Raw genomic sequence first — 9,612 nt, forward strand, 5'->3', positions numbered from 1 at the left:
CGGTCATTCTGAAAATAAAGGGTTACAACTGTCTACGCTAACGTGCCCTAAAATCTGGTTCAAGTGTCGCAATGATGTAATCTTAGTGGCTCAAAAGGTTGCTCTCATCGGGGATGAGAAAGTAGGTACTAGGTACAAAAAGAAATCAAAAGGCATGGCTGTGATATCATAGCAGGATACCAGATGTTTTAGGAGGAAAAACTACTAACATCAACATTAAACTATATCAGCAAAGAAGAGGTAAATTCTCTAAATTGCTATCCATGTATGTTACCTCTTTTTTAAAATTTTACTATGAATTTAAAATGAGATCTTCAAGCAAAAGATATGTATCGAAAAGGAAAGACTTCACCCAGTCTGGGCGATTCTAGTTTAGAATTCAAAAGGAATGAGGGAGCTTCAGTCCGCAGGAGTGAGTGGAGAACTTGAGGGGGAGGAACACCTTAAAGAATCCTACCAACTCCTGTTCAGATCTGACACCCCTGAAGGAGTGACATTTGCCTTTCTATGGCTGTAGTGACTTGACAATTCTAAAAAACACTTCTATATGCCTCTTCGATGTGCCATCCGAGGTGGCATAAAAACTTTCTGTAACTAAATAAAAACAAATGTGTTTTCAAAATATTCTGTAGGAGATTTTTCTGCCTTGGTTAATCAGTTTGAACAATCCATTTGCTGCTCAGATCACTCTGAGAGCTCTGTGGCACAGAGCCCTGCCAGTGAAACACAACAAATGAATCAGCTAGCATCCACCCAAGGTAGGGGGTTCATGTCTAACAGGTAGGAATGAGAGACTTCTTTAAATGCCTGGCTCTGATCCTAAAACAATGTACTAGTCCTTTATAACCCAAGTTTGGGCCTATCCAAGACCAAATGACAACATTTAGAATGAACCCTGAAATCCAGCAAGCAATCAGGGCCAACAGTGTACGCTTCCAGCAACCTACAGAGTCAAAACTCTAGGGGAAAAAATACACATATTCCAGATATGACAGTTCCAGCAACATGATATGAAAAGTATACAGAATCAAGACCTTCTGAGCAACGCTCAGAAGGAAAATGGTGACACCACGCACCCCCCCCCACCATGGAGTACTGTAGAGTCACAGCAAAGGCCCGATGGGTGGATCCCCAAAGCAAATCCATTAGAAACACAAGCAACTTGAACGACAATAGCTCGCTATTTTGAAAAGGGATGAGACACAACAACCCGTTTAAACATGTATGCTATTAGAAACATTCCTTCTCCATGATCAGAGCTGGTCCCTCCTGAGAAATGGTAGTTAGGAAGGCACGTGGGAGGGGTTTTAAATGTTCGCTTATGTCATTTAGTATTCTCAGTAAAGCTAAATAAACAGAAATAAAGGAAGCGCCCATGAGTTAAGGATAAATTGACAAATACCCGATATTCATAATCTCCTCAAGAAACAAAATTCTTTTAAAAATGTCTTAAGATTCCCTTCAAAAAAAGAGAAATCTTTGGGTCCCAGAATGCAGATGCAAAACATTAAAACCACTAGGAGAGCCGGCCACAGTGGCATATGCCTATACTCCCAGCACTTGGGGAGGCAGAGGTAGGCGGATCTCTGTTAGTTTGAAGCCAGCCTGGTGTATAAAGCAAACAGGAGAGGCAAGGCTACACAGAGAAACTCTGGTCTCGAAAGACCAAAAAATAATAATTATCATCAGTACCATCACCATCACTGGGAGCCAGCCTCCACCTGCCACCTTCTTGGAGGTCTGCTCATGTGGAATCAATCATCTGAAGCTCCTCACTGAGACTTCAAGACAAAAGACCCCAGATAGAATAACAAATAGGTCATTAGTGTGAGAGCATCAAGTCCAATATCACTCTCTCTGTGCCTAACCTTAACCCGTGTTGCCATTTCTCAGATAAAGCATATTGCTTTTCAGAACTGTAGAATAAATTCCAGAAACTTCTGAAACACCAAGAACCAGAGACCAGATGAAACAGAATATAACCTTACTCTGGATATATGGAGATGGCCACCGATTCAGACAAGTAAAAAAGAGCATCGAAAGAAGAGGCATATAGAGGAAATCATTAGAATCACAGTGTCGTAGACACCGCCATGGCCCCTTCTCTGAGCCAAGGATTTTGTGCCCACTATTTCATTTAATTTGGAAAGTGCTCAAGTTTCATTTTTTGATGCTTAGAAATATCTCCGATCCCTGGAAAGCATTTACATAAATAAAATAAAGAAGGAACACTGATATTTCCAGCCATTCTAAGAAAGAACATAGATTGTGATTGTCTAAATATAATGCAATAATTTAGCGAGGCAGAACAGAAACCCAGCATAGCATGTGCTTTTCATCACTCGCATTTTTAACCTGCTGAGACTCCTAAAAATCGTTGTTGCTATTTTGTTTTATTATTTTCACTTTGTCAATGTTGTGATATTGAAATCACTCCAAATTTGCAAAGCACAATCATGTCATTTGTGGTTTAATTAAATACCTGTTAAAATCAAGTTTACTGTCAATGATCAGACACCTAGGCAAAATTTAAAACATACAACTGCCTGGAAATTTCCTTACAAAGTACTTTCTTGATCTCCCTGAAAAGTAGTATGGTGTTTTTTTAAAAGGTCGTTGCCACTAGCTTTTTTAAAATAATAATAATAATAAAAGATAGATATAAATGCTAATACTTTTCTTCTGAAGAAAGGGAAGCTTGAAGTTTTACGCTGTCCAGTTCCCATGTGAGATATGCACTTCTCTATTTGAAAAATTACAGTATTTAAACAACTTTTCAATACAAAAGCTAAACCTATGGAAGCCAGCAAAGATCACATAGGCTGGATTTTGCAGTTCCTGCTTCTCCAACTTTTCACCACTAAAAACTGCTCCTGGATTGTGGTCTGTGGCAAACAAGGCACCGCTGAGTCAGAGGTGACAAATGGCACCAGCAGGGGCTGAACCAATTAAAGATTAGGGCTGTGAAAAATTTCTCCATGTTTTTCTCTATACTCCAAAAATAAGAGATTCTTGTTCCCTGCCTGTCAAACCCCGAAAGGCTACTTACCACTTCAAGACCTTCCACCTGACACCCACAGCCCCTGTCACAGGACAGGCAAGCAAAATGAGAACATTGCAAGACCACTGGCAAATACAATGCCCTGTGTCGATGGAGGCCTAGTTTGAAATCCCTGACTTTTCCCCACTGGGTTATGCTCAGCCCAAACATCTTTAAGAATAGTGACACAGCTAAACCTGTCTACACCGGATGGCCAGCACAATGTGCTGGATGTGGGAGACACACCAGGTAAGCCAGACCAAGCTCTGCGAAAGCAAACGTTTAAAGGTATTGCAACATGTCGCCTTTGTACATTTATGCTGTTACAAAATCCATTTTAAAGGTCACATAAAAATACACCTCGGCATAGCCTGCAAGGTTTGAAGTAAAACTCCAAATTAACGGAACCTTAGCATAGCGTTTACGTGTTAATTTAAGGCAGTTTTTAGCTGATAGAGTAAAACATAAAATTCATACCTATATATGGCTCCCCTGTGATGCCTCATACATGCAGGCTAATGTCACTCCAGCAACAAGGGGTCAGTCGCCGCAGAGCTATGTTGTTCTCCGTGAAAATGGTCCCACAGGCATTGGCTGCCCAAATTGCTGGACATATGTTTTAGTGAATGCAGCCTTTAAAGATTTTAACACAATCCAACTAGGGAAACTATTAAGCTGTCATTCCAGGAGAAAATGATACAGACAGGCAGACCATTAAGCTTGCATATGGTTGAAAGTATAACACCAGCATTCAGAACGCTGTATGTGTGTGTGCCTGTGTGTGTGTGTGTGTGTGTGTGTCTGTGTGTCTGTGTGTATGTGTGTGTGTTATTTCTTACACAAAATCTATAGCAAAAGCTTCTCCCTACCGATAATTTAATCTTACCAGCACCAATTTGAGCAATATATTCAAGAGCTGGCAAGACACAATAAGGATATAATATCCCAGGTAGGTAATTCAGCAATCTCCATCAGAATATAAAGATAAAGACAGCTAATGAAACATTACTGCTTTTCCCAGTAATTACGATTGGTGCAGTGCGACACATCTCCCTTATGGAACAGATGCTATTCGGTAATTACAACAATCTAGAATTGCTCAAGGACACAGTATTGATTATCTTCAAACATCAATGGGAATGAATTAGGCAAGTATTTTGAAACAATTTCATGTGTAGTAGCCAAACACATCTCATAAGCTAACCAGAAAAAAAAAAAAAAAAAAAAAAGAAAGAAAGAAAAGAAAAATACAATTAGTCACAGGCTGACAAACGTATCAGTAGATGCCTGGAAACCAATATTTATCAGCATGCCTGCCTGCTGCACATGACTGGACCACTGGCCAGTGTTCCACTGGAGAAATACCAACACTAAAAAGAGCCGTCGAGAGCTCTGGGGAGAGTTCTGAAAAGTCCATTTTGGCAAAGACAGTGCTGGCGGGGTTACAAATATTTAATATTGAAGGAAAGTAGTGTAAACTGAGAAAAACTGAATCCCTGAGGCTTTGTCACCCATGTGGGAAAGAAGGTAAAAGAACAAGCAGAAAACAATGAAAACTGAACAACATCCAGAAGAGGAAGACACCGTAGCACTGCTGTGAAATTTTCGGATATTACCCTTGGTTCGCACATTCCGCCATTATTTTGAAAATCACTGTGGAAATCCTGAAGAGCTTCAGAAAATCGACTTTGACAAAATTGTGAGTGTCCATGATTCTAAAAGCCACTTCCCAGCACTCTGGATAAGCCTGCTGGTGCTAGCCAGCCTTTTCTTTTGCAGTTTGCTTTTTTAAGCTCAGAGCATGTGAGCTACTGGCTGTTCTAAGAACTTGGGCCATGTTCTTTTACCTCTGCCTTTCCCTAAGGTACCAGACATCCTCACTCTGCAAAGACCCATGTCCACAACCCCCTCCCGCCTGGTCCCCTCAACAAGCTGGACTTCCTCCTGCTTTAAGCTCTATGGTACTATTTTCTCAGTTTATCAGATTCTCCACATTTTCTAAAAAGAACTTGAGGAAGCTGGCAATCTGAGGACTTTCATAAAACCTAAAGCCAGGGTATAGCGGCAGGCCTCAAAGAACGGGATCCAGGTGGTACACATGGCACGTAACTCTTTAAAACATAACTGATTTGCCTCAAAACTCTCTGTAGCTGTCCTACCCCACACAAGTCTGAAGACTGTTTTGTTCTTCTTTGTGTCCAATGCAGAGTACAGTGCACAGCATATTATGTATTGGGCTGGGCTGACTACACTCATTTTATTGTTGTTTGGAACACCTATAGGTACACTGTTAAAGTATAGCAGTTTGGAATTCTTATTTAAGTGGTTTTAATTTTATTTTTAGAGAAAAATTCCTTTTCATCAAGGGAAGGGTTCTTTTCTATCTCCTCCAACAAATAAAAACTCATTCAATACTATAAAATTCTCTATGTAATATTCCGTCTCTAATTACAATATGTGACAGACAGTTGCAGTTTGTAGATATTGTATATTGTATCCTGTTGACATTAAACATATGAAGAACGATTCCCTCCAATACTCTGACACCTAATCTCTTGGGGAGGACCACTGCTGTTATAAATACAATGAAAGGAGATCCTGAAAAGAAACCTCCTATAGCCCTCGTCCTGAAAGACCCACGGCCAACTCACCCCTAATCCAGGGTAAAATACATTTCTCTTTTTAATGTACTTTTTTATAAATGCACAACTGTAGCCAATATGCAAACAAAGGGCTGGTACTAAACTCAAGTTTTTCCAGTTGACAAAAGATCACTATGAAGGAAAGGTACTGTACTGGACGTGTGGACATCTTTAGACATGCAGTTATGTGTGGCGAAATATTCCACACTGTGGCTTTTAAGTGTTTCATTGTAGTAATGTGTCCTGTTTGCTTAAACATCATGCAAAACTTTACCATATCTAAGGGACATTTTCTTATTTATGCCAAAATTAATCTTCAAAGACTGAAACAACAACTATTCATATTCTCTTGTGCCTTCATTTTTATTATGTTCCTATCATTTTTGGGGGGGGCGGTAAGGTTTAAAAACAGGTTGGCCTTGAACTCAAGAAACCTGCTTCACCCTGACCCTGACCCTGGCCCTGTACCCCTCCCCCAGAAGTAGAATGGATGGATCATATAATAATCCTATATTTAACTATGCTGCAACATTTCACATATCTGCTAAGGATGGCATGAGTTCTACCCAGCATTTGCTTTTGTCTGTGTTTTTGATTGCCATCATCCTAATGATTAAAAGGTCATAAGTACTTATGGTTTAAGTTGCATTTGTCTAAAAATTTGAAGTGTTGACCATCTTTTCATATGCTTACTAGGCATCTGTATACTTTCATTGGGTAAAAATATTTAAATTCAAGTCTTTGCCCCTTTTTAATCACCGGGATTGATTTGGGGGAGGGGAGGTATTTAAAGATCTCCATACATCTGATTTTTAAAACTGGTACCTTTGGGGACCATAAGTAAGCTGCTTCAGATGATCATTTTCTAATGGGAAAGCTTCAACTGTTCACCATACCCTCTATCCTCAAATACCCATCATCTACTCTGCTTTCTTCACCATTCTGAAACAAACAATTTTTCCCCTAATGTCTCTAATATTAATCTTTACCCAGACTGACTGCCCATGACAGCCCTCCCCTCCTGAAAATCATCACTGGAAAATCAGCTGCTCAAAATCTCAGTCATAAAAAATAAATAGCATCCATTGCCCATAAAAACAGTGCAAATTTCTCCCACAGCACAGACCCTTCTCAGACTCAGGTCAGTTCCAGAAAGTGCCACTAGGTAGAGATATTGAATACCAATCAAGATAGCTTGGAACAGTAGCTTAGGGCCAAAAGTCACTTTCCTCACCATTTTATTTAAGTATGTACGTAACCTCTCAACAAACTTTTAATGTTGTATAAATTCCAAAGGTCACTAATCCACATCAAAAGCGGCACCTTCAGCCATGAGCTAGTATTAGGGAAAGTAAGGGCGTTAACTCAGGTCCCCAAAGGATTATAACTTCAATCACCACAACTTCCTAGGGGAAAACATTCCCTCAAAACAAAGAATTTTGAAGACTGTCTTAAGAACGAGTAGATTAAAAAAGGAAAAAAAGAATGCTGCTATTAAAGTGAAGTTCATTTGTTTGGAAGTTCTTTGAAGAATTTGAATTTCAGCACTTTAGTCCTTTTCTAAAATAACAGAAAGGGGAAAAAACTGTATTTTTCTCTTCTACAAACAACATTTGGCAAACCTTTTCTCAAGTGCTGACAACGGGGGGAATACTACGTCTGGCCATGATAGGAATGATAACTGGTAGAAACTGACATCATCATCCATCCTGCTCCCAGTTTAACATGAAAACTAAGAAAGTGATCTAAACCTGGACCAAGGCGTCAGCCAGTTACATTTTACATGGTTGTTCTAAGCATGTGTCAAGGGTGCAATTTTCCCTGAAGCCAGCTGGTTGCCTACCAAGGTAATACTTCTCCACAGAGTGAACAAAAGCATAAACACGGCTCCACTTCTGCATCACCATGGATAAATGCTTTCATTTCCTAAAACTTGGTCCAAGTCTTTTAGACTAAATGGATTTTTAGTACATTATGAAATGAAATCATGTGCAGTTCATAATCCATGGTCAAAGCTAAAAAAAAAATCTTTTAGGTCTTTCTTGGATGCAAACAGTATTATAGAAAAACTTCAAGAATGTTTCAGAAAAATTACAGACTGAGCATTTATAGGTAAGCCAGTAGAGAAGTAAACTACAAAACCTTCATATTTTCATCAATCCTGAGATCACAGGAGTAAACTGTTAGTATGACAGGTGGGCTCAGGAAAAGAATTGCTTCAACAGGGAGTAATAAGTGCCCTTAGAACATATGTCTACTATTGATAAGGAAAGTTAAAAAACAAAACAAAAAACACAGAGGCCTGACTGCCTGAACATTTCAAGGCCAAGAATTATAGCCTCAAACTCAATGTTACTGGAATGTCAGTATGATACAGTGACGGTTATCAAGATGATCCGGTGGGTTAGTGAGATGTGATGATAGTTATCGAGATGATTCAGTATTTTAATCAAATTATAAGCTTTATTTCTTCAGGAAATTTTACTTCCTGCAGTGTCAGTACTTTCCTGTTTGATTTCTAATTCTCCAGTCCTAAAGTTTTTATGGGCGTGCACTGGCAGAAATGTTCAAAGAAGACTGTGTTCTTTCTCAGTTTTCCATAAGAAGTGATAAGAAAGGGGGAAACCGTGCCAGTTGCTGGAAACCAACTACCCAGGACTCTTGGAGGAGAACCTACAACAGTCCCTTTACTAAACCGCCATAACCCTAACTACACTCTAAATGTTTGTCCTTAGACCCACGGATAACTGTAGTTCTCACCACTCATCAAGAAAATTTCTCTTTGCAACACATGGAGACCATTACAAAAACCCACAACCAATCAAGATGCTGAGTTGTGGAGCCCAGTCCCAACTAACACATCTGCAGTCAAACTCCTGCATCAAAGGCCCAGAGAACTTTGCAGAAGGGGGGATGGGCTGTAAGACTATAAGAACCAGAGGGAGTTTTCTATGCGACTTGTCTCCTGGGAATGTCAGAAGCTACACTGCGAAGTCTCACCGACATGGCTGCCTACAGACGACTCAAACCAGGATACAACTGTAGACATGCTAACCTGGAAAGGAGAAGGTTCATGAAGCCTCAACCCTAGGAAAAGAACTTTAGGTAACTAAAGCACATTTGAGAGAAACAGTCTTCCCCAGGGAAAAACACACCAATTAGTTATCCAACAGTAAATGGTCAGCCCTGAAAACAAACACACACAATTTTACAAATCTGAAAGCATTCATTCCAACACCCAAAATATAATTATTTAATTATTTACTCAGAATCCTTTGTTTTGAACTATGTTGCTACTTTAAAAAATGGCTCAGAAAACTACATTATTATGAGTAAATATTATTAACAACTATGCCTCCTTTCTGAAGATCTACGTAGAAGCCAGACATAGTATCTGGTGTAGAAAGTAGGACTGATAGGGGAAGACCTCTTCCCCTCTTCCCCTACTATCTGACCCTAGCCTAGCAGCTCTCATCGGGACTCTCTGATCCTCTTTCTCTGTGGCCTAGTAAGGCCACCTCGCCAGGGAGAGGTGATCAAAGAGCAGGCAACCAAGTTCATGCCAGAGACTGCCCCTGCTCCCTTTATTATCAGTGGACTAGGGGAGGGACATGGGAAGGAAGAGTGGGACTGGGAGGAGATGAAGGAGGGGCTACATCCAGGATACAAAGTAAATAAATTGTAATAAACAATAAGAAAAAAGTAAATACAAAAAAAAATTAAAGAAAGCAGGACTGAAGCCTACAATGAAGAACCACCAACTGATGCCAACTGAGCGGAGGAAGAGCCGTCCTGAGACTATTCTTTCCTGAGACTATTCTTCCCAAAATGTGCCTCTGTGGATTTAAATCAATATCCTTACATTTACAACTGTTTACAACTATGTGTGTGTGTGTGTGTGTGTGTGTGTGTGTGTGTGTGTGTGTGTGT

The 9,612-nt window shown here is 39.9% G+C and overlaps 1 protein-coding gene across 3 annotated transcripts in view; it reads right to left on the reverse strand.

The window, feature by feature from the left end:
• The window catches only part of Bckdhb (branched chain keto acid dehydrogenase E1 subunit beta), a 163,930-nt gene that overhangs the window by 50,294 nt on the left and 104,024 nt on the right, over positions 1–9,612 (reverse strand). The gene's annotated exons all lie outside the window — the stretch shown is intronic.

The sequence above is a fragment of the Psammomys obesus genome, unplaced genomic scaffold (assembly GCF_907164565.1).
Source record: "Psammomys obesus unplaced genomic scaffold, mPsaObe1.curated_primary_1811, whole genome shotgun sequence".
Taxonomy (NCBI): Eukaryota; Metazoa; Chordata; class Mammalia; order Rodentia; family Muridae; genus Psammomys; species Psammomys obesus.